Source organism: Panthera onca, chromosome B1, assembly GCF_046562875.1.
Source record: "Panthera onca isolate mPanOnc1 chromosome B1, mPanOnc1 haplotype 2, whole genome shotgun sequence".
In the NCBI taxonomy this organism is placed as follows: Eukaryota; Metazoa; Chordata; class Mammalia; order Carnivora; family Felidae; genus Panthera; species Panthera onca.
This window is the reverse complement of record NC_138342.1, coordinates 36,851,940-36,877,299: the sequence shown is the minus strand read 5'-3', so window position 1 is coordinate 36,877,299 and position 25,360 is coordinate 36,851,940.

The window sequence follows — 25,360 nt, the reverse complement described above, 5'->3', positions numbered from 1 at the left end:
TCATCATCTGATGTGACTACCACTTTTTATAGTTAAGGAAGTGAGTAATGTTTTATTTATGATACATTGTGAACTATAGGCATTGGCTAAATGCCAAAGAATGTTCCTCTCTTTGTACATGTCCCTATGTGAACTTAGAATCAGGGCATCTGGAAGCTGGAAGGGATTCAATGATTGCATTTTGTTCACTTTTTATAGACCACCTAGATCATTTCAGATTCTAATGCTTTGCTATAAAGCTTAATTTCCCTAGCTCGGTTTTTTTTCTGATTCTAAAAATAATAAAATTCATTTGAATTTGCATGCTAATGAACAATATAAATATATAAAAGTACATAAATGCAAAAGAAAAAGCCTGTTTAAAACAAAGATTACACATAGTCCCACTGTCTAGAGCGAAGAGCCGCTAACACACTGGTCTATTTTTTCATGTCTTCTGTCTGATTTTTTTTTTTTTTTAACAAAATAGCCCTCAGACTAAGATCCCACTTGTTTTCACTTTAACCACTGCTAATGTTTCCTGAAGTCATTAAATATTTTGAAGATAAAATCTGTAATAGCTACATAGTATTTCATTTTATGGATATAGCATAATCACATAGTCTTCATTTAATGACTCAGCTCGCTGTGCATTTTCCATTATCCCGGTTTGGGTGCGATATCCTATTTCCTCGTACAATTTAATGCCAATGCAGATGTCACAATTTCTATTCAATCTGAAGGTGTTTTTTTTTTTAAGTTTATTTATTTATTCAGAGGGAGACAGAGACAGCACGAGCAGGGGAGAGACAGAGAGAGGGAGAGAGAATCCCAAGCAAGGCTCCATGCTGTCAGCAAGGAGCCCGATGCAGGGCTTGAACTCATGAACCATAAGCTCATGACCTGAGTCGAAACCAAGGGATGTTAAACCGACTGAGCCAACCAGGCACCCTCTACTTGATCTCAAGTTTTGATCCTGCTTGGGGCACCTGGATTGAGGCTCCAGAAATCAGAAAAAAAGAAAGATTATAAAACCTCAGAGCCAAACATGAGAAAAGCAAGAGGGGGTATTTTGCATTTCAACCCAGAGGTGAAATAACATTTTAAGATGTAAATTTTTGGTCAGAATGAGTTGTTGTTGCTGTTGTTTTTCATATGAAAGCTTCGTCAAGATCTCTGTACCCTTGTCATGTCGAATAAAGGAATGCTAACACAATATTAAACATACCTAGACTTGGATTTCAAACTAGCCTCCTCACATATTCACTCACTCTGTATTCTACTCAGGCTTTCTAGGAGGGATATTACATTCTTATATATCTCAGTCACTGTTTTCTTACTGCATAAATTAAACTTACTGTTTCTTTCTTTTGTTAATGCTGTTTGGAAATTACAGTGCTTAGGCCTTACATCAGGTATCACTTATTAAGTAGCATTCTCCAACTGTCCATTTCCAGATTGCCTTCTATCTGCCATATTTCAGAGCACAATGCGGTGTTGATTTCTGAATTCTTCCTCTAGGAAATCCTCCGTAATGATTAGAAACACAACAATGTGTATTGTTTACATAAGGCTGTAGGCCTGGGGCCACTCTGAGCTGTTAGAGGCAACCTTTGGGTCCCTGCCCCGTGCCTCTTCCATAATCCCTCCCACAACCTGGCAGCTTGTTTCTTCAAGGCCTGCAGGAGAGCACCTCTGTGTTGAAGGAAGGCATCTATTTTTTTACCGAAGGGCTCACCTTCAAAACTCAGAAAAATCTCTATTGGATTAATTTAAAGCACTGATAAGAGTCCTTAATTACATTTAAAAGCTCTCTTCACCTTAACCATGTGAATAGAGATACCCCATCATATTCACAGATCCCACCTCCACAAAAGAAGTGGGTTATGCAAGGGTAGAAGATCACTGGGAGCCATATTAGTTTTGTAACGGCCGTAGCATCCTTCTCAACCCTTTCCAGTTTCCCTACCTTAGCTTCCCTCATCTTTGACTTTGGCTGAAAATAAGACATAAATTTGATCTGTGGTTGCTCTTGAAATATTTCAATGGCATATGTGCATGATTTTGAGTAAACTGTAGGTTTAAACCTTGTGTTCACCATTTTTTGGCTACTAGGATAAGTTATTTAACCTCTATAAGCCTCATATTTCTTCTCTAAAACTGGGGATAATAACATCACTTCCATGGACTGTTGGGAAGACTAAATATGATCATACATGTAAGGCATCAAATTGTATCTGCTATACAAAAAAACTCTAGGAATTATTGTTAACAGTTAAAGCATTTTATCATTATGGTTTTACTTTGTCATACTGAGTACATCACTTATCCGTGTGTGATAATAGTACATATCTTACAATGTAAATCTGGATTGGATACCTATCTGTTAGTTTGTTCTGCTTATAGGTACTTTTGACTCAATGAGATCGATACTTTCTTTAAATCAGACATAAACTATTAAACAACTAAATCAGTGGTTCTCAAACTCTTTTGTTTCTAGAAACACATAACTCATGACATTCCTAAATGAGACATATTTTCCTAAATATACGTAGGATTATACACAATTCTGGATACAGTAGTTATATTTTCAATATTTTTTCTCCTCTGTGAATTAGCATAAAGCAAATCTGTGAGCATGTTATTATTGTAGAGCTACATTGAATTCATGTTAATTAATGGAAGAAATAGTAAAATAATAAAACACCAGTGACATTTCTCACAAGTGATCTGGAGACATTCTTGTGGTGGGGGTCTGCTGAACTAAAATATCAGTTTTGGTGAAGAAAATGTTTTCATATGTGATCTTTTGCTTCAAATTAATGAGGATTTACTTTATGTATAGTTTAGAACTGAAGGCTACCCAGAGGCTAAATGCCCCAGCAGGAAGGAATAGTTAGTAAATTCATTCATTATCTGTTTACATTTTAATAAGGAGTAAGGCTCTCTGCCTTTATCACAAGTGTGAATTAAGGGAGAATTGTTCATTTAGGCTGAGTTTGGCTTCCTACTGTGAAACGCAAGATTTGTGAAATTCCAAAAGAGTTGCCTGTATTATTAAACCAATGAGCCAAGGAGAGTCTATTCCCTAAACAATTAGCTTTCTTAAATGAAGTAAAGAAAGGCAGCTCATGAATTCATTACTTGTTCTTCCTGGGTGCAGGCATTAGCTGGCTTTAAGGCTCTTTGAGTTGTGACATATGAGGTGTGATTCAAAAGGAAGAGACCAATTGCTACTAGTCACCCAGGAAATCAGTCACAGCCTTTTATAGTGACATCCACATGTTCAGTACTCATTATGGGGAAACACATTTTACCTTAAAAGTAGAAAGCTGTGGTCTCAGTACTGTGTTCCCCCTACCCTTCTTGGTACCTTTGTACCTTTGTTCTCAATTATCCATATGTTTTATTAGCCATCCTTTGAGATATTTTACAGGAATATCCAGATGCCACCCAAATGAAAACTGGCAACTCTCAAATAGTGTGACTATTTCAGTGACTATAAATCATAACCTACAGCTGCGATCCCGGTTCATTCTGTTGTCTGCGTGTTGCTTCGGGGGTTATACCTCGTGAACCCGCTTTCAGGTTCCGTTTATGGCCTCAGCCAGATGAATTAACTTGAGTAAAGCAAATGGCATACTTTCATTAATTTAAACTTAATTAAACAGTGACAGGTAAAACATTTTATAAAATGTTCAGTGTGATATTGAGAAGTATTGCATTAGAAACACAGGATTTAGAGTCCTAGGTGAAAATACTGTATCTGCCATTTCCTAGGAGCTTGACTTTTAAATCATTTAACATCTGTCAGGCTTATCATCCAAAATTGGGGTAGGAATCCTATCTGAGCATTAACGTTATAAGATAAATGAAAGAACTTGTCAGAGTTTCTGGCATGTGGATGTGCATAAGGGAAAAGTGGTGACGTTGTCAAGCATACAAACTGTGGAATCAGACTATTTGGATTCAAGACCCAGTTTTTGCACTTACTGGGAATATGATCCTGGTTACAAAGCCTTGCCCTTTATTCCTCAGTTTTCTTGTCTATGAAATGGGAACAAGAATCTTAACTATCCATAGTTAAGACTATATGTTACAGAAATCACTCAAAACAATGTCCAGAACATAATAACTATATACATGCTTGCTATTAATATTAATAATGTTATTTTTTATCATCGTCATTATTAGATAAAGCTTTTCAAAATATTTAGTCCATAATGCAATCAATACAAGGTCATAATAATAGAATTCTGGTTTTTATTTTTACTTCTTGTGATACTTCATAGTGCCTGGCTCTTTTGGGGGCGGGGAGAAAGAGAGAGAGAAAGAGAGAGAAAGAGGGAGAGAGAGAGAGAGAATGAATGGGGAAGGTGCAGAGGAAGTGGGAGAGAGAGAATCCCAAGCCGTCGCCGCCCTGTCCGCACAGAGCCTCATGCAAGGCTTGATCCCACGACCCTGGTATCATAAGCTGAATTGAGATCAAGAGTGGCACACTTGACCTACTGAACCACCCAGGCACCCTACCTGGCTCTTCTTAAACAATTTAGTACTGGAAAATTTATTCAAGTCTGGAAAAATTATTCAGAGGAGAAAACAAGGTATTGATCTTTGTATCATTTAAAACTGTCTTTTCTCTTATAATATTGGCCACCCCAATTATTCTTTATGAAATAATAAACTTCAAATTAAATGAGAACTCATTTAAGAAACTTCTAATGTACATATTTGCAGACCCATATGTGTAGTCTATACATGTGTATGTGTTGAGACCTTAACAGATACCATCTTGTTTAATTATCCATTTATATTTTACACCTATAGCAATCCCGCGAAGTAGGCAATATTATTTTGGGGATATAGGACACAGAAAACAAGACAGTAGTTCAGAGTGTAATGTCTTTCTCAAAGTCACACAACAGGATGAATCCTTTAAGCCACATGTGCCAGAATCCTAAGTCCTGTTGTGCCCTGGGAAGGTTGTCCTGTTTGTTTATGACTAGAGTCAATTGTGACTGCTTGCTGGGTGCCCAGGCCTGATTAGCTATTGTCCATGTTGAACCCATTGTTAATTGTCTATAGCTACCCAGCTCTAAGGCAGCAGACACTATTGCTAATTTTTTTTTTTGAGTGCCTTGTGTTGGTTCCTGAGTGGGTTTTCAATAATCATCTGTTCATTCTCTTTTAAGTTCTAAAATATTTCTGTTCTGGGATATTGAAGGAGTCAGTCATTCTTACCTTATTTTTCAGAAGTCAGAAGGAAGCGATCCCAAAAATTCTGTACCTAAACTCTTTGAACTAGTGGCCCAAGTATGTAGAGAAATGTTGGAGACAAAAGAGGGGCAAATTTGCTCCAGGATCGTTCACCATCTTCTTGACATTAAAAACTTGTCATGACCTGAATTCCGTAATAAAGATGCCCCAGCAGGCAGGCTTGGAAATAATTAGTTTACTTATAATATAGTTGTCTAATTTCTAGATGTGCCCAATGAACCAATTGTTGGCAAGCATACAATATTTAAAAATCCCCAGTTTCTCACCTTGAATTTTTATAAAAATAAATCATTTGATTTAAACTCATTTCCAAGAAAAGTATGTAGTTGAGAATAGAGGATTGGAAACAACACAAAACCCAACAATAATCTGCTTGAAGCCTCCTAAGTGCCCTTTAAAAAAATCAGTTGATAAAAATACAACAGCAATTTTTGTATGTGCTCTCAGGCATTTATTCAGCTTTCAATGGCCTGGGAAAATAAAAAGTCCAAGGCCCAAGAGATGAATAATCAGGATAAAATTTTCAATTCAGCATTTTTCAGCCAATTTGTTTTACAAAACAGCAAAGGTAAGAGTGTAAATACAACTAGGTACAATTTGGATGGCTCTGACCTTCAGTGCATAGCAATCTAAGTTTGCTCTAGGTCTAAGTCACCAGTTAGACACTCTTTGGAGAACTATCTAACAGATTTTTTAAGTATTTATTTATTTATTTATTTAGAGTGACATGAGCTGAGGAGGGGCAGAGAGAGAGGAAGTGAGAGAGAATCCCAAGTAGGCTTTGCACAGTCAGTACGGAGCCTGACATAGTTCGAACACACAAACCATGAGATCATGATCTGAGCTGAAACCAAGAGTTGAACATTTAAGCAAATGAGCCACCCAAGTGCCCCTCTAATAGATTTTGTTTTAACAGTATTCCATATGATGGAGTAAGCTAGTAGTGAATGTGAAAATGTCCCAGGACCTGAATGGTGAGTGAATGTTTAAACCTAGTGCATTTTATTTATCAATGTATCCTTCCATGTTTTCTCCTCTCCCAGCCATTGGTAGACACTCATTCACAATATCTGTAGTTTAATTCAGAATCAATCGTATTTTAGATTTATAATATTGAATATGAATTAGTGACTGTTATGGGCTGAATTGTGTCATTCTTTCATTCTACCTCAAATTTGTATGTTGAAGTCCTAATTGCCAGTACCTCACAATGTGGCCACATTTGGAGATAAGATCTTAACAGAGGTCATCAAGTTAAAATGTCCTAACTCAATACGACTATTCTCTTTATAAGATGAGGCAATTTGGATACAGGCATGGACAGAAAGAAGATAATACAAAGGTACAGGGAGAAGATGGCATCTAAAAGCCAAAGAGAACAGCCTGGAAGAGACCCTTCTACCACAGTCTCCAGAAGAAAGAAATTCTGCTGACCCCTTAATCTTGGACTCCTGGCCTACAGAACTGTAAGAAAATAAATTTCTGTTGTTTAAGTCACACAGTATATGTTATGTTGCTATGGGAGTCCTAAGCAACTAATTCAGTAGGCTAATCTTATAAATTTTTTAATGTTTATACATCTTGGAAAAGATAAATTTGGAATGCATATTTAATCTCATCTAAATTAAAATTCATCTATGTGTAGTCCGTATGAAATCTAAAGTTTTAAAATTAAATTGAAAGCCAACACTGTTGATTTTAGAGGCCAACTGCATGGTATATCAGGTAATGAGTACTACATAGAGAAAAACAGGAAAGTGGAAAAGGAAATATTGGGGGTGGGGTGGTTGTAATTTTAAATCCAGAGTAGGAAAGGCTTCATTGAGAAGGTAACTTGAAGAAGGTGAAGACACGAGCCATACAGAAATCTGAGGGAAGAATGTTTCAAGGAGTCACAAGAGTATAATGGAGTGTATGTAGTTTAGTAAAGTCTAGTGTGGGTCTGAGGAAGAATTGTATATACAATAGTAGTAGAGCATGTGGAAAGAGACGCAACAAGGTAAAGAACCATGAGAGCCTCATGGTTCATTGCAAATATTATGAATTTCACTCTGTAATGTAAGATCCCACTAAAGAGTTATAACAGATGAGAATCACAATTGCATTTCTATGTTAATGGGATCAATCACTCTTTCTACATATTTGAAGGTAGACTTAAAAGGAGAAGAGTGTCAGTAGAGACCTGGTGAGGAATGAATGAAGCTAGGACTTGCGTGGTAGCAAAAAAAGTGACGACAAATTGTCACATTCTGAATATCTTTTGAGGGACTTAACATTGTTTAATAGTATATGGGAAAGACAGGAGTCAAAAATAACTATTGCTTTTTATCTGAGAAAGTAAAATGATGGAGTTGCCATCATTCTGGATAATACTGGGGATGGGAAATATTCAGGGGGATATTCAAGAGCTCGTGATGTTGAGGAAAATGTAAAGTAGGAAGATATACATATGAGCCTGAAGTTCAAACAACAGAATGGATTAAAGGAGAAATCAACATGTATGTAATATTTAAAGCCTTGAAACTGATAAGGTTATCTAAAAAGTTGAAGGTAAGAAATGAAGGCATTCAAAGGATGAGTTTGGGGATACAACAAAACTTCAAATCATATTGAAGAGTTGGAGTGAGCATAGGATACTGGGGAAGAATGGACAATAAGTTAAGAGGAAAAATGAGAAAAAGAATGGCCTGGTTGGAAAGTGAGGCAAGTATGTCAAGAAGGTTTGATAATTGGGGCATCGTGGTGACTCAGTTGGTTAACTCTTGGTTTTGGCTCAGGTCATGATCTCACAGTTCATGGGTTTGAGACCCATATCAGGCTCTGTGCTGCCAGTGTGGAACCTTATTGGGATTCTCTCTGTCTCTCTTTCTCTGCCCCTCCTCTGCTCCTGCTCTCTCTCTCTCTCTCTCAAAATAAATAAATAAACTTAAAAAATTTTTTAAAAGGTTTGATGATCAAATATATAAAATGCTAAGATGTGTCCCTTATAGTGAATTCTATTAAAAGATGTTTCTATTTCCATAACACTTCCATATATACAAAATCCTGATTGTAAACATTTGTTTATTCATTCATGTATTCAGAAATGCAACATTTATTCATTCTTTTAGAATGGCAGTGAAAGTTATCTAATTTAAATTTCTTCTGCTATTATCCACCCTAAACCAGAAAACACTGGTTGTTGAGTGAGGCACTCTGAAGAAGGATTTTGGTTAGCTTTTGCTACATAATAGCCACAAAATCTCAATGGCATTCTCATTTAGGTTATTTATGCATCATGTAAGGGTTGACTGATCATGTTCCATCCAGGATGATTGTGATGGGACAATATGACTTATGCCCATTTCACCCTCCTTGACCTTGTGGGTCCAAGGAGAGCATGTTCTTCTCTTGGCAATAGCAGAGAAACAAGATTAAATCCAACCATCGTGCAATTTTCAAATCTCTACCTGTGTTACATAGATAACATCTACTGGCTAATAAAGCAAGCTACATGGCTATGAGCAAGTTCAGAATCAATATCTGGAAGAAACAACCAAAAAATTACTGAATAATAATTTAATCATTGATACGCACACAACAGTAGCCAGGAAAAAAGTCTTCTGGATGAACTAATAAATTTTAAAAGTCCATTGAAGACAATAAATACAATTATACGGAGAGTAAAATTTAACAAGAAAAGAAAAAAATAGAATGATTTTGGAATTAGATAAATTAATGGAATTTAAAAAAATATTGGCTATATTTAATTCTTTATAAGTCACTTACTCTGGCCACACTTAAGATGCGGGGAACCTGACTCCATTTTGTAAGAAGAGGAATGTCAAAGAATTTTAAAGCATAGGTAAAAAACGCCACAGCTAAATAATAATCGCAATAAAAGAATAACGCCATTTACCTGCAAAATTATCATATTTTTTTCTCCAAGTTTTTCTTTAATTTTCAGGTGGTTAACATAAAGTGTAATATTAATTTCAGGTGTAGAATTTAGTGGTTCATCACTTACCTACAACACCCAGTGCTTATCACTGCTAGTGCCCTCCTTAATGCCCATCACACATTTAGCCCATCCCTCAGCTCCCCTCCCCTCCCCTCCAGAAACCCTCAGTTTATTCTCTACATAGGTAGTTAAAAGTCTGTTTCCTGGTTTGCCCTTCTCTCTCTTTTGTAATATGTTTGTTTTGTTTCTTAAATTCTACAAGTGAGTGAAATCATATGGTATTTTTCTTTCTCTGATTTATTTCTCTAGCATAATACTCTCTAGCTCGATCCATGTGTTGGCAAATGGCAAAATTTCATTCTTTTTTTATGGTGAGTAATATTCCATTGTAGGGATATAGATATATGTGTGTGTGTGTGTGTGTGTGTGTGTGTTTATGGATATGTATATACATGTGTGTGTGTGTATCAATCACATCTTCTTTACCCATTTATCACTTGATGAACATTCGGGCTCTTTCCACAATTTGAGTATTGTTGATAGTGCTGCTATAAACATCAGGGTGCATGTATCCCTTTGAATCAGCATTTTTGTATATCCTTTGGAGAAATACCGAGTAGTGAAATTGTTCAATCATAGAGTGGATTGATTTAAAAATTATTGAGGAATCTCCATACTGTTTTCCACCATGGCTGCACCAGTTTTGATGCCCACCAACAGTGTAAGAAGGTTCTACTTTCTCCACATTCTTGCCAGGATCTGTTGTTTCCTGTGTTGTTAATTTCAGCCATTCTGCCAGGTGTAAGGTGATATCTCATTGTAGTTTTGATTTGTGTTTCCCTGATGATCAATGATGTTGAGCATCTTTTCAAGTGTCTGTTAGTCATCTGTATGTCTTCTTTGGAAGAAAAATGTCTATTCCTGTCTTCTGCCCAAGTTTTAATTGGATTATTAATTTTTAGGGTGTTGAATTTGGTAAGTTCTTCATATATTTTGGATACTAACCCTTTCTTAGGTATGTCATTTGCAAATATCTTCTCCCATTCTGTAGGTTGCCTTTTAGTTTTGCTTATTGTTTCCTTTGCTGTGTAGAAGCTTTTTATTTTGATGAAGTCCCAATAGTTCATTTTTGCTTTTGTTTTCCTTGCCTCTGGAGACATGTCAAGTAAGAAGTTGCTGTGACTGAGGTCAAAAAGGTTGTTCCCTGTTTTCTTCTCTAGGATTTTGATGGATTCCAGTCTTATGTTTAGGTCTTTCATCCATTTTGAGTTTATTTTTGTGTATGGTGTAAGAAAGTGGTCCGTGTTCATTTTTCTACAAGTTGCCCATCCACTTTTCCCAACACCATTTGCTGAAGAGATCGCTATGGCTGATGCAAAGAGGTTACTTCCTATGTTCTCCTCTAGGGTTATTTATAGTTTCAGGTTTTACTTTTAGGTCTTTCATCAATTGTGTATTTATTTTTGTGTATGGCATAAGAAAGTGATCCAGTTTCATTCTTTTGCATATTGCTATTCTGTTTTCCCAGCACCATTAGTTGAAGAGACTTTTTTCCCATTGGATATTCTTTCCTGTTTTGTTGAAGATTAGTTGACTAAATAGTTGTGGACTTATTTCTGGGTTTTCTAGTTTTCTTTTTTTAAGAGAGAAAGAGAGAAAGAAAGTTCATGTGAGCATGGAAAAGAGGTAGACAGAGAGAGAGAGAGAGAGAGAGAGAGAGAGAGAGAGAGAATCCCAAGCAGTCTCCAAGTTCAGCAGCAGCCTGATGTGGGGCTCCATCCCACAACCCTGGGATCATGACCTAAGTTGAAATCAAGAGTCAGACACTCAACTGACTGAGTCACCCAGGCGCCCCTGGGCTTTCTGTTTTCTGCTCCATTGATCTATGTGTCTGTTTTTGTGCTGGTAACTTGCTGTCTTGATCACTCCAGCTTTGTAATATAACTTAAGTCAGGAATTGTGATATCTCCAAGCTTTGCTTTTCTTTTTCAAGACTGCTTTGGTTATTTGGGGTCTTTTATGGTCCCATACAAAATTTAGGATAGTTTGTTCTAGCTCTGTGAAAAATGTTGTTATTTTATAGGGATTGAATTAAATATATCGATTACTTTGGGTAGTATAGATTTTAACAATATTTCTTCCTTCCACCCATGAGCATGGAATGTTTTTCCATTACTTTCTGTCATCTTCAGTTTCTCTCATCCGTGTTTTATAGTTTTCAAGGTACACATTTTTTCCTCTTTGGTCAGATTTATTCCTAGGTATCTTATGGTTTTGGTGAGATTGTAAATGGGATTGATTTCTTGATTTCTCTTTCTGATGATTTATTATTGGTCTATAGAAATGAAACAACTTTCTGTATGTTGATTTCACATCCTGCAACTTTACTGAATTCATGTATCAGTTCTAGAAATTTTTGGGAGTGTTTTGGGTTTCCTATATAGAGTATCATGTCATCTGCAAATAGTGAAAATTTGACAGCTTTCTTGTCAATTTAGATGCATTTTATTTCTTTTTGTTGTCTGATTGTTGAGGCTAGGACTTCCAGTACTATGTTAGATGACAGTGGTGAGAGTGGACATCCCTGTCTTATTCCTGACCATACAGGAAAAGCATGCAGTTTTTCCCTTTGAGGATGATATTAGCCTGTGGGTTTTTCATATATGGCCTTTACTATATTTACTATGTTCCCTCTACTTTGTTGAGGGTTTTTATCATGAATGGATGCTGTACTTTGCCAAATATTTTTTTCTGCATCTATTGAGAGGCTCATAAGATTCTCATCCTTTCTTTTATTAGTGTGGTGTATTACGGTGATTGATTTGTGAATATTGAACCACTCTCTCAGCCCATTGATCATGATGAGTGATTTTTTTAATATACTGTTGGAATCCATTTGCTAGTATTTTGTTGAAATCTTTTGCATACATGCTCATCAGGGATATTGGTCTGTAGTTCTATTTTTCAGTGGAGTTTTTCTGGTTTTGGAATCATGATAATGCTGGCCTCATAGAATGATTTGGTAAGTTTTCCTTCCTTTTCTTTTTTCTTTCTTTCTTTTTTTCTTTCTTTCTTTCTTTCTTTCTTTCTTTCTTTCTTTCTTTCTTCTTTTCTTTTTGGAATAGTTTCAGAAGAATAGGTATTAACTCTTCTTTAAATGTCTGGTAGAGGGGAACCTGGATGGCTCAGTCGGTTAAGCCTCTGACTTCAGCTCAGGTTATGATCTCACAGTTTAAGCCCCACATTGGGCTCTATGATGACAGCTCAGAGCCTGTAGCCTGCTTCAGATTCTGTGTCTCTTTTGCTCTCTGTCCCTCCCCTGCTTGTGCGCTCTCTCTCACTCTCTCTCAAAAATAAATAAACATTAAAAAAAATTTAAATGTCTGGTGGAATTACCTGGGGAAGCCACCTGGCCCTGGACTATTGTTTCTTGGGAGATATTTGAATGCGGATTCAATTTTTTAGCTGATTATCTGTTCAAATTTTCTATTTCTTCCTGTTTCAGTTTTGATAGTTTATTTTTTTCTAAGAATTTATCCATTTCTTCCAGATTGTCTGATTCAGTGGCATATACTTTTTCATAATATTCTCTTATAATTGTTGTATTTCTGTGGTTTTGGTTATTATTTCTCCACTTTCATTTGTGATTTTATTTGGGTCCTGTTTCTTTCCTTTTTGATAACTCCGTCTAGGGGTTTATCAATTTATTTTTTCAAAGAACCAACTAGTGATTTCACTGATCTCCTGTATTTTTTTTTTTAGTTTCTATGTCACTTATTTCTGCCCTAATCTTTATTATTTCCCTTAGTCTGCTGGCTTAAGGCTTCATTTGTTGTTCTTTTTCTAGCTCCTTTAGGTTTAAGGTTGGGTATTTGAGACTTTTCTTGAGATACACCTGTATTGGTGTATACCCTCCTCATGACCGCTTTTGATACATCCCAAAATTTTGGACCATTGTGTTTTCATTTTCATTTGTTTTTGTGTATTTCTTGACTTCTTCTTTAATTTTCTGGTTGAGCCATTCATCCTTTAGTAGCATGTTCTTTAACCTCCATGTATTTGTGGTCTTTCCAAATTTTTTTCTCGTGGTTGACTTCAAGTTTCATAGCTTTGTGGTCAGAAAAGATGATTGGTATGATCTCAACCTTTTTTTATTTGTGGAGGCTTTATTTGTGACCTAGTATGTGATCTATTCTGGCAAATGTCCCATGTACACTGGAAAAGAATGAGTATTCTGCTGCTTTAGGATGAAATGTTCTGAATGTATCTGTTGAGTCCATCTGGTCCAGTGTGTCATTCAAAGCTTTTGTTTCTTCGTTGATTTTCTGCTTAGATGATCTGTCCATTGACATAAGGGGGTGTTATTGTCCCCTGTTATTGTATTATTGTTATCAATGAGTTCTTTTATGTTTGTTATGAATTGTTTTATATATTTTTGTGTTCCAAGTTGGGGGCGTAACTATTTACAAATGTTAGATCTTGTCAGATAGTGACATTTATGATGACATAGTGCCCTTCTTCTCTTGTTACAGTCTTTGGTATAAAATCTAGTCTGTCTGATGAAGATATTGCTATTCCAGCTTTCTTTTGACATCTGTTTGCATAATAGTTTCTCTATTTCCTCACTCTCAATCTGAAGATGTCTTTAGGTCTAGAATGAGTCTCTTCTAAGCAGCATGTATATGGGTCTTTTTTTTTAAATCCATTCTGACACCCTATGTCTTTTGATTGGAGCATTTAGTTCATTTGCGTTCAGAGTAATTATTGATAGATATGTATTTATTTCCATTTTATCACTTGTTTTGTCATTGTTTCTGCAGATTTTTCTCTGTTCCTTTCTAGTTTTTGTCACTTTTGATCTTTTCTTTCCACTCTAAGAGTCCCTTTTAATATTTCTTGCAGGACTCTTTTAGTGGTCATAAACTCCTTTAGTTTTTATTTGTCTGGGAAACTCTATCTCTCCTTCTATTCTGAATGACAGCCTTGCTGGACAGGGTAGTCTTGGCTGCATATTTCTTATTCAGCACACCAGATATATCATGCCACTCCCTTCTGGTCTGCCAAGTTTCTGTGGAGAGATCTGCTGCTAACCATATTTGTCTTCCCTTGTAAGTTAGGGGCTTCCTTTGTCTTGCTGCTTTTAAGATCTTTCTTTAACACTGTATTTTGCAACTTTAACTACAATACGTCTTGGTGTTAGCCTGCTTTTGCTGATTTTGATGGGAGTTCTTTGTGCCTCTTCGATTTGAATGTCCGTTCCCTTCTTCAGATTAGGGAAGTTTACAGCTTTTATTTCCTCAAATAAACCTTCTGCTTCTGTTTTGCTCCTCTTCTTCTGGGACTCCTCTGATAAAATATTATTACGTTTTATATAGTCACTGAGTTACGTAAGTCTACTCTTGTGATCCATTATTCTTTCTCTTTTTTGTTCAGCTTCTTTTTTTCCACAATTCTGTCTTCTGCATCACTATTCATTCTTCTGCTTCTTCCATCTTTGTTATCATAACATCCAATCAGTTTCAAATCTATTATTGTATTTTTTCATTTCTGCCTGATTGTTTTTAGCTCTTTTATCTCTGTAGTAAGACATCTCTGATGTCTTCCATGCTTTTTTCAAGCAAGTGAGTATCTTTATGATTGTTGCCTTAAATTCTGCATTAGGCATATTACATATATCTGTTTTGATTAGATCTATGACTGGGACTTTTTCTTATTCTTTCTTTTGGGATGTATTCCTCCATCTTGGCATTTTGTCTAGGTCTCTGTCTTCTTCTCTGTCTTAGAATATCCTGTCATGTTTTCTGCTCCTGTGAATGATGACTTTCTGAAGAAGGGGTCATATAATGTCCAGGGCCTGGCACTTCAGGAAGTGTCTCTGGTGCGTGCTATGCACACCCCGCTGCTGTGTTTTGGCTTCTCTGTCCCTCAGACCAGTCATCTTCAGAGGTTCTCCTTGCCTTCAATTGCAAGTGTTTTGACCTTGGCCAGAGTGTGATGAGTTTTAACTAGATGTGCTCTGGTCTACTTGTTAAATGCAACCTGATGTTATTGCCACTAGAACAGAAGCTTTGCTGAACTCTATGGTTAGTAGACATGGTGTGTGTTGAGGGTGCTGGTCTTCTAGGGGAGAGGCCTACTGCTTTGGTCCTTAGGCACCCTTGTCTGAGAAAAGCAGCACCAGCACAACACAGTGGGGCAGCACTTGGTATAATCAGGCTAGGCAGCCGGTGTTGGTGCTGTGCTATTTACTGAAGTTGGTTTATTCTGAAAAGCCAGGGAGGGAAATGGTGCCAGCCAGGTCCTTTGTTCCCAGAGAGAGTCCATGCTTGCTGCTCTCAGGGAAGCCCTCCCAGTAGAGTATATAATTTCCCCTCTTGCATCCTAGGCATTTTTTAGATGGCTGTTTTCACACTGTCTGTCTGGGTTGCTTCTCTGCCTGGAGTAGTGCAGTGTACTTTGGAGTCTGTACCAGCCAAGCCTGCTAACCTTCAAAACTCCAAACTCTAGGGACCTAGTATGGCGGGGACCTTAACTGATCTTCTGGGAGAGGGTCTTGCTGAATTGGGATGGATGCAGGTTTGACTCAGAAAAGTACCAGAAAGGCACCAGAAATGCAGGGGTGTGGGATTTTGAGCAAAGCAGGCTAAACAGCCAGTGTCCTAGTTAGCTGTCCTCAGCAGGTGTTTCTTTTCTATGCTGAGGGGCAGGAGAGGGAAATGGAACCCACCAACTCCTCTGTCCCTAGAGAGGCAATGCCACCTTTCACAGATGCACTCCAAGAAGAAGGAACAGTCTCTCCTCATGTACCTTAGGTGATCCTCAGACTGCGTAATCTTCCCTGGGGATGCTTGCCTGCCTTCTCTCTAGGAGTAGGGCAGCACCCTCAGGTGTCCATCCCAGCCAAGCCCACAAACTCAAAACTCTAGTCATTGAGTGTCAGTGGCTGCAAAAACTCACAAAAATAAGCCCCTCTCATTTTCTCAGTCAATGACCTTGGGGGATACTCCTTGTGTGTATCCCTGTACACTCCACTCTTTCTTGCCCTTTTCTGTGACCAAGGCTCCCTCCCCTCCATAGTTCCCATGCTCTGTTTCTCCCCCAAACCATATATTCACACCTCCTACCTTCCTCAGTTGGACCTCATCTGCTCTCCAGTTGTACAGTTTGTTCTATCAGTCCTCAGATCACTCTCCAAATAATTCTATCTGTTGTCAGGTCAATCATTAATTTGAATACAGTTATCTAGCTGTATTCAAGGGACAAGGCAATCCTAAAGCCCTCCTACTATGCCACCATCTTAGCTCCACAAACCCAAATTATCATATTTTAAATGCTGCTTTTGATGTTAGGTACTGTGCCTCTTCCTTGACCATATTTGCCAGTATGGCTACTGTAATATATAAGTTCAATTAAAGACAATAGTCCTCCAAATAGCTGCAAGTTTTCTTGGTTATTCACTTCAGTGATTAATTAGAAATTGTCTCAAATTAATATGTTTAGGAAGGAAGCACATTTTAATTTGTTTTCAAGTGTTAGAGTATTTAATCCAAACAAACAAAAAAAATGCTTTTTTTTTTTTAAGTTCAGATAGATGTTGAACTATGTATTTTGTCTCACATTAATTGTTTACCTGACTGAGACGTGCCTAAAGGATCTGGTAACCTTAAAAGCTTCTTTTTATATTTCTCTTGTAAGGTCTTCTGAATTTCCTTCTTTCTGCCATCCTCTCTTTCTCTCAGGTATTTTTGGTTGTATGTGGTCTTCAATCCCACTCAGTTTTATTTTTCATTTTAACCCTAGGCCCTTTTCCAGGGCTAGTTTGGCTACAACTGGACTGGTCCATAAGCAAAAGGGGAAAGAAATATGAAAGAAAATCCAAAACATAACTAATATTTACAGGTTTAAAACTTGAAATTAATTAGGAAATTCAGAGGTGCAATCAATAGCACTTAATTTTCTCTGTAATTAATTATTTTGGAATTGTAATCAAGACAGACACAATTACCTTGAGCAATTAAGAAGCAACTTTTCCCAAGTTACTCAATAGATTGCAATAAAAATAGAAAATAATCCATATACCCTGTTAGCAGTTTATTTTTATGCATTTCAGTGGAATTTATTTAAAGTGATGTTAAAATAAGTGCATTGATTTTATGCAGAAAGAGAGCCAATTAAGTGTAATTCTTAATTTTCCTGGTATAATTTATGGGAGTAGTTAATCCATGATTAAAAAAGAAAATGTTAAAAAGAAAAAAAAATCAATTTTTTATTGAGTGTCCAAATTATTTGAGGAAACACATCTCCTATGCTCCTTCACAGTGGTTTTTGTATCCTTGCTTTTGTGTGACAAGTCACTGTATTCCTTCAGAATTTTTGTCAAACACGAATCAATCTCTTCGTATTATGTGAACTGAGCTATGAAATATATGTTTCCCTCAGACCCCCTTCTAATCGATGTGCAACTTCTCCTATAACTAGAAAAAGGAATCAGCACTCTCCTTATTACTTCCTACCACACTGTATGTTACAAAATAGTCCCTCCATCCTTCCCTCAGTTCTCCCACCACCACCCCCTCTCTAGTTCATGCCATAATTTGTCCTTCCTCAATGAAGTACATAAATAAAATAATTGATTCATCATCTTCTCAAAAATGTCACACCTTCAACTTCCTGAACTCGATAATCTCTATGTCTCCTCTATTTCTGCTGCCCAAATCTTAAATAAATTAATCTAAAACTATAGTATATATTAAGATTGCATAAGAGAACTTGGTAAAAATAATTCAGAGGATATAGGTTGAGACCCAGATATGTCTTTTTTGTTGTTGTTTATTTATTTATTTTAAGAGGCAGAGAGAGAGGGAAAAAAGAGAGTCCCAAGAAGACTTCATGCTGTCAGCACAGACCCCAATGCAGGGCTCAAATTCACAAACTGTGATATCATGACCTAAGTCAAAATCAAGAGTTGGTTGCTTAATCAACTGGGCCAGCCGGACATTCTCTCTCACTCTCTCTCTTTTTTTTTTTTTTTTTTTGTAGGCATCCAAGGTGATGTTTCATGCACAAATACCTCTGTAAAGTACTTTATGTCAAAGATCTCATGCTTTGAATACTATGTTTATACCAGTAAAATCCTGCTCTCCTGCCATTCTAATTTCTTCCTTCCACATATCCTCTTTTCCAACTTTGCCATGACTTTAAGCCATATCCCCACCCTCTGTTTCCTCTAATTCTTACCTTGTCTCCCACATGCATACTTTGGTTTCACTAATCCCCATGGATCTGCTGTCTGCTCACCTACGCACATGGATCATCACCAAATGATAGCTGTAATCGTATCTTAGAAACTTACCAGAACTTTTCTCATTTTTTTTTCTTTCCAAGACAAACCTTTGAGTTATTATCTTGTCTTTTAAGGAATAAATAACATTTTTTCTCATTATAATATTGTAAATTTTCATAATAAAATGTGAAAAATATCTATCATAACACAATATTTTGAAAAATTATCTCAGTCATAACTTTATTACTAATTTTCTAGTATAAAATCAGCAATAATTTCTCTAAACATTTTTGTTTCCTGAAAGGACTCAGCAGGCTTTCCCTAGACACTATAAATGTTCATTCCTTGATCTTGGATTTTCTAGCCTTCAGAACTATGAGAAATAAATGTTTGTTATTTAAACCACCCAGTCTATCCTTTTGTTGTTGTTGTTGTTGTTGTTGTTGTTGTTGTTGTAATAACAACTCATGTTGACTGAGACATTTACAGATTGTTGATGTACAATTTTGGTAACATATATGAGATCTTAAAAATGAACATACACCTTTACCCAGCAATTTCTTATCTGAGGATTTATTCCACCAACCAATAATGGTCTGAGTCATACAGCTCAGATGGCTGGGTCCACAAGCAATTGTGTTCTACATCTCTATTCGTTCTACTGAGGCTATATAACCTTTTCATGAATCTTTGCACACTTTTGGATTCATGGCCTACACAATTTTCAAACTTTTTGCTCTCCTCCAACCTGTAGTCTGAATCACATTTCCTCATTCTCCTTTTTAACCGTATTATGAAAATGAAGTCAATCCAATGTGCCAACCTGTTTAATATCTCTTCAACATCTGCCTCTATCTTTGGCAATTTACTGTTTCTCTCCCCTGTTGACCATTCTGGGACTTTTACATTCTGGGAACTATTACATTTTATTTATTTGCGTTTTTCTCTTTTCTTTTTTCCTCAAAATCTAAAAAATAAGAAAAAAAACACAACAAACAAACAAACAAACAAACAAAATAAACAAAGGGAAAAGCTTCTTGATGCTTGGCCTTTGGCAGTGATTTCTTTAATATGACACAGGCAACAAAAGCAAAAATAGACAAATACAAATGAAAAGCATCTTCATTGCAATTTTGTGACTATTAAAAAATAGTATACTTTATAATAAATATATAATAAATTTACCAAACTTTACAACTTACAGAAGAAAAAAAGAAAAGAAGTTTTTTAAACTATTAAAGGAGGTAGAATTGTATTAAAAATTTCCCAGAATGAAAGCTTCAGTTTTATATAGCTTCTACAGCCCATTCAGTCACCCAAGATATAATATCAATCTTACACAAATTCTTTCAGAGAATAAAAAACACTGAAAATCTTCCCAACTCACTTTATGAAGCCAGCATTTGTTAAAAATTGTATACTATTGAAATATAAAACTGGTTTAATATTATAAAATAAATTGCCCATTTGAAGATAAAAGAAAAAAATATAAAATTATTTTAATACAGACAGAAAGATAATAAAATTAAATATCCATTTATGATATTAGTAAATGTCAATTCTCAAATAGGTAGATTCAATTCAATCCCAACAAAATTTTTAGTATTTTTTTAGGACTTACTTGAGAAGAATAACAACAAAAAGAATTCTAAAGTGTTCATGAGAATGCAAAGGACCAAAAACTTCCCAGACACCCTTAAAGATCAGGTTGGAGGACTTGCTATTCTAGAAAGCCAGATGCACTATAAACCTACAGTAATTAGTCAAGTTTAGAATCGATGTAAGGATAGACAAACAGACCAATAAAACAAAATAAAGAAAAAAAAATTTAAAAAAAAAAAAAAAAAAGAAAAAAAAGGGGCGCCTGGGTGGCGCAGTCGGTTAAGCGTCCGACTTCAGTCAGGTCACGATATCACGGTCCGTGAGTTCGAGCCCCGCGTCGGGCTCTGGGCTGATGGCTCGGAGCCTGGAGCCTGTTTCCGATTCTGTGTCTCCCTCTCTCTCTGTCCCTCCCCCGTTCATGCTCTGTCTCTCTCTGTCCCAAAAATAAAATAAACGTTGAAAAAAAAAAAATTTAAAAAAATTAAAAAAAAAAAAAAAACAAAAACAAAATAAAGAGCCCAGAAACAATTCCATACCTATGTGGACAATTGGTTTAAAACAAAACTAGTGTTTCAAAACAGCAGGGAAAGGATTGCTTTATTTTAAAATGATACTGAATCAATTGGGATCCACATGAGGAAAAAGAATACTTGATCTCTGCCTCATAAGATACATAGAACAAGCATCCTCTGCTTTGCAAAAGTTTGTGTTGTGCCACTTTGCTTTTTTAATTTTTTTTATATTTAAAAACATTTTTTAATGCTTATTTATTTTTGAGAGAGAAAGAGAGAGAGAGAGAGCGTGAGAGCATGCAAGAGCAAGCTGGGAAGGGGCAGAGAGAGAGGGAATCTGAAGCGGGCTCCAGGCTCTATGTTCTGAGCTATCAGCACAGAGTCTAACAAAGGGCTTGAGCTCACAAACCTCAAGATCATGACCTGAGCCAAAGTTGGATACTTCACTGACTGAGCCACCCAGGCGCCCCTGTGCCACTTTGCCTTTGTGAAAGACCTATATTAATACCTGCTTTCTTAACAGAAATCCAGAGAAGATTTTTGCTTTTATGAAAAAAGGTGAAAAGAAAAAACAGCATTTGTTTTGCAGTGAGCTGTTACAAAGCCCGTAGGCACCCTGAGCCGTGAGAGGGGACCCACCAATCTCCTTCCCTAGCAACTACAGAAAGCCTGTCAACATTAAGCCACAATAGCTTTGAACTAGGTCATGGGCATCTGTGATTTATCTTGATTTATTTTGTTTATCCATCAGCAAGATTTGTCCTAAGATATCAGAGAAGCCTAAGAGAAGTTTATTTTTTGAGGGGTGGGGATCTGAGAACACTAAAAATTTCCATATAAATTAATGGTAGTTTCTTTCTTAATTTATGCCATTTTGCCTTACAAGGGGGTTCAAAGGAAGGCTCTTCTTTTGGGTAGAAAAGGAAACCTATAAATCAATTCTAGGTGCAATGTTTCCTATATATGAATTGTAAGATAAGGAAATTAAAACTTCATTTTCATAACATATTTTCAAGACTAACAAGATGTTTTGAGCATGGCTGGTAATAGAATGCATGACAAAATCAATACATGGTAGCTATATTGTCTCAAAATGTTTGCTCATTTTGCAATAAAAAAATACGGTATTTGCCAACTGAACTGAAAATGACTTTTTGATTGGTCCTGGATTAGTCAGTCATCTCCTCAGCAACCATTTCTTCTTCCTTCCCTCTTTTTAGCAAAGAAGTCATTGAGAAATCCACATCTCTTAGAGCATTTCTCTTTTCCACGTAATATGCATGGGTACATATAAATTGACATAGTCAGAATCCCCGTTGTTACATCATGGGTTCAAGGACGAGCAACAGCCCAAGTGTAAGCCAACAACCATGAAATATTTGCTCTGATCACATTTATTGGTTTCTGTTAGTGCAATCAAAGGGAAACTCAGAACTCATTCGATAGTTGTGGAAAGTCACAGCATTGCAACATAAGTGTGAATGAGAAAATCTGTAACTGGAGTCTGTAATAACTGTTGGAAAACATTTTGCAAATGAAGGAAGCCAACCTCGGGAAGAAGCCAACATAAAAAAGATAATTTAGCCAGGAGAATTACTGGGAAATTGGTTACTCGTCTTGTGAAAACAAGAAAAATTAAAATCCAGAGTTATCCAGCTCAGCCTCTTTCATGTCTGCACTGTCCCTCAGGCCTCACGTCTCCCCCACCTTATATCCCTCGCCAAACCTCACTGAAGTGTGTTTTCTTCCGTTTAGTTTGATATTGCTTCCCTGGGAAACTCAAACAACAGCTTTCCCTTTTCACAATGAGGATGTCTTTTCCCTTCAGGCCTCAGCTTGGCTAAGGTAAAGTTACTTCTGCATCTTTGCTAGTCCAGTGGAAGAAAGCCAGAGGAAGCTGGCTATTTGCAGAACTGGCTTAGAATTTCAAAGCACAGCAGAGAGGGCAGGGAAGGTCACTTAGTAAAGTTATTTGGGTTCCTGAGATCTAGAAGATTTAAATAGCTTGTCTAAGATCACACAGTAATGAATAATAAGGAAAACATAAGGGCACCTGGGTGGCTCAGCTCAGTTGATGAAGCATCTGACTTTGGCTCAGGTCATGATCTCACATTTGGTGGGTTTGAGCCCTGAGTTGGGCTCCGTGCTGATAGCTCAGAGCCTGGAGCATGCTTAGGATTCTTAGTCTCCCTTTTTCTCTGCCCCTCCCCCACTAGCGCTCAGCCTCTCAAAAATGAATAAACATTAAAAAAATCTATTTTAAAAATAAAGAAAACATCATAAAAATTAGTGATTTGAGCTTAATAAAAATTCTCAATATCTTTGGGGATATTGAAAAGTTATAGCCTTTATCATGCCTTCCGAAATTCAAATAATTCAGGTAAATCTTTTCATTTGCAATGAGAATAGCAGTCAAAAATAATTATTTGCTATATAGATATTTCCATCTTCCATTTTCTCTTAGATTCCAAGAATAAGCCATGCCTTTTGGAACTGATACTATTCACTCTAGACAGGATTTAAAAGAAACATCTTTCAAAAATAGACTTGCCCATTCTCAGAGTTAAAAAGAATTTCAGCAAGTTGATTGCAAGAAAGTGTTGAATAAGGGAGTGGAAGAGAAAAATTAGACGAGTTCTAGGCTCAGATTCATGTCTCTACAGCATCCGGCTGAGGACTTTTTATATGGAACTTTCTTATGTGCAAGTTGCTAAGCTTAAGCATAAAAGGTCCCTCTGTTTGTGTAGTCATTTTCTCACTTTATTTGTTTTAAATGTTTATTTTTGAGAGAGAAAAAGAGAGCAAGCAAGTGGGGGTGGGGCAGATAGAGAGGGGGACAGAGGATCCAAAGCAGGCTTCATGCTAATAGCAGAGAGCCCCATGTGGGGCTGGAACTCGCAAACCAAGAGATCAAGACCTAAGCCAAGTGGGATGCTTAAATGACTGAGCCACCCAGGGGCCCCTCTGATTTTTAAAACAAACTTATGAGGTTGTTGGAAGCAGGTTTGTATTGCTGTTTGTTTGTTTTTTTACTTTTGCAAGAGAGGACACTAAACTTCCCAAATCACCCATCTAAGAAGTCAGAGAACCTATCAGAATTCTTTCACCTACATTGAATTTCCTCAAAGTTTAGGCAGATCTATTTTTAAATAAAGATAATAAATATCCTCAAGACAAATAAAAGTGACATTTGTGTTATCTCTAGTAATGAAGAATGCATGAATCAACTCCCCTATTCTGTTCCATTATGGTGAGGTCTACTCTACAAAATTACCATCCATTCAGACAATAAAAATTTGAAGTGATTTTGTTTTGTAAGAACTGTTCTGGGATTGATGTAACAAGAGAAGTCAAGCTTCATTTCATAATGGAGAATAATAATAATCAAACTAATTTCTCTTCCTTAAATTCAATGGGACTCTTTCAGTAGACTGCTTCTCTGGAGAAGGTTAGTTGGTTTTCCAGACTATAAAATAACGAGCAAAACTTTTTCTAAAACTATTGTTGCCTGGGTGATTTTATTTCCTTTCAGAGACCTTTGGGAAAGAAATGGTATGAAGGAATTATCCACTGAATTGGATTTTTGGAGTGTATACAACTGAAAGCATTCAATAGGCTCTAATATTTCATCTTTGGGAGTGGAATACCCCAAGTGATTCCATCAACATTTATTGATTGTCTTTTATGTTTAATGGTTTGTGTTTGTTCCTGGAAGGCTTTAGCTTGTGAATATACAAAGACATATCACACAGATTTCCCATACCCAAAATATGTATAAACTTGCTGGAAACTTCCTTTCTCTCTCTGCCATTTCCCAAAGTATAGCAGAGAGACTGTTTTCATTATGTTTAAATAGAATAGACATTCAATGTTCAGTAAAAAATTTCTATTAGAGTGTCTTCTATGTGCCAGACACTGTTCAAGATCATGGAACATAGCAGCAAACAAAACTTTAAAATTCCACACTTCTCAAACTTAGATTCTTGTATTAAGAGAAACTATTTGCCTAAAAAATATGGAGAATGATGACCAGAAATAGGTTTATATCAATGAGGTGACAAAGGATGATTAATTAATGTCAATTCAGAAAACAAACATTAACTGAGCATTAGACTTGAAATCAAAGGAGCCAAATCCATTTTGATTTGCCCTTTTCTCCAAATGAAGTATTATCTTCTCTAGAAGAATCTTTATGGTTCTGAAAGCCTTTTGCAAGGATCTCATTTGCATAATGGTTTCTCTGTTTCCCCCCACCCTTTTTTTTTAACCTAGTTACGGATATTGAATTATTTATTTATTTATATGTTTATTTATTAAGGGGCAGAGGGCGAGAGAGAGAATTTCAAGCCGGCACCATGCTCTGTGCAGAGCCTTACATGGGGCTCTATCCCACGATTCTGGGATCATGACCTGAGCTAAAATTAAGAGTTGGATACTCAACTGACTAAGCCACCCAGGCACCCGACCTAGTAAATGGATTTATAATATTCCTATTATTCCCATAATATGTTAGAAATCAGTCTTTTATGATTTGGAAAGCATAATATAATTGCTTAAATCTTAGAGTATTTTGGCTTATAAATCTTTGTGAACATAGGTTTCTGGAGTCCGGATGGAACCATGACAATGATTGACTCAAACAAAAATCCACAAGGATAGTGACAATAATAAACAAACAACAAGAAACAAAACAATGAATCTCTCAGATTCTTCAAATACATAATATCTATTCCTTTAAGCCACCCAGGATTCTAATATGTATGGACT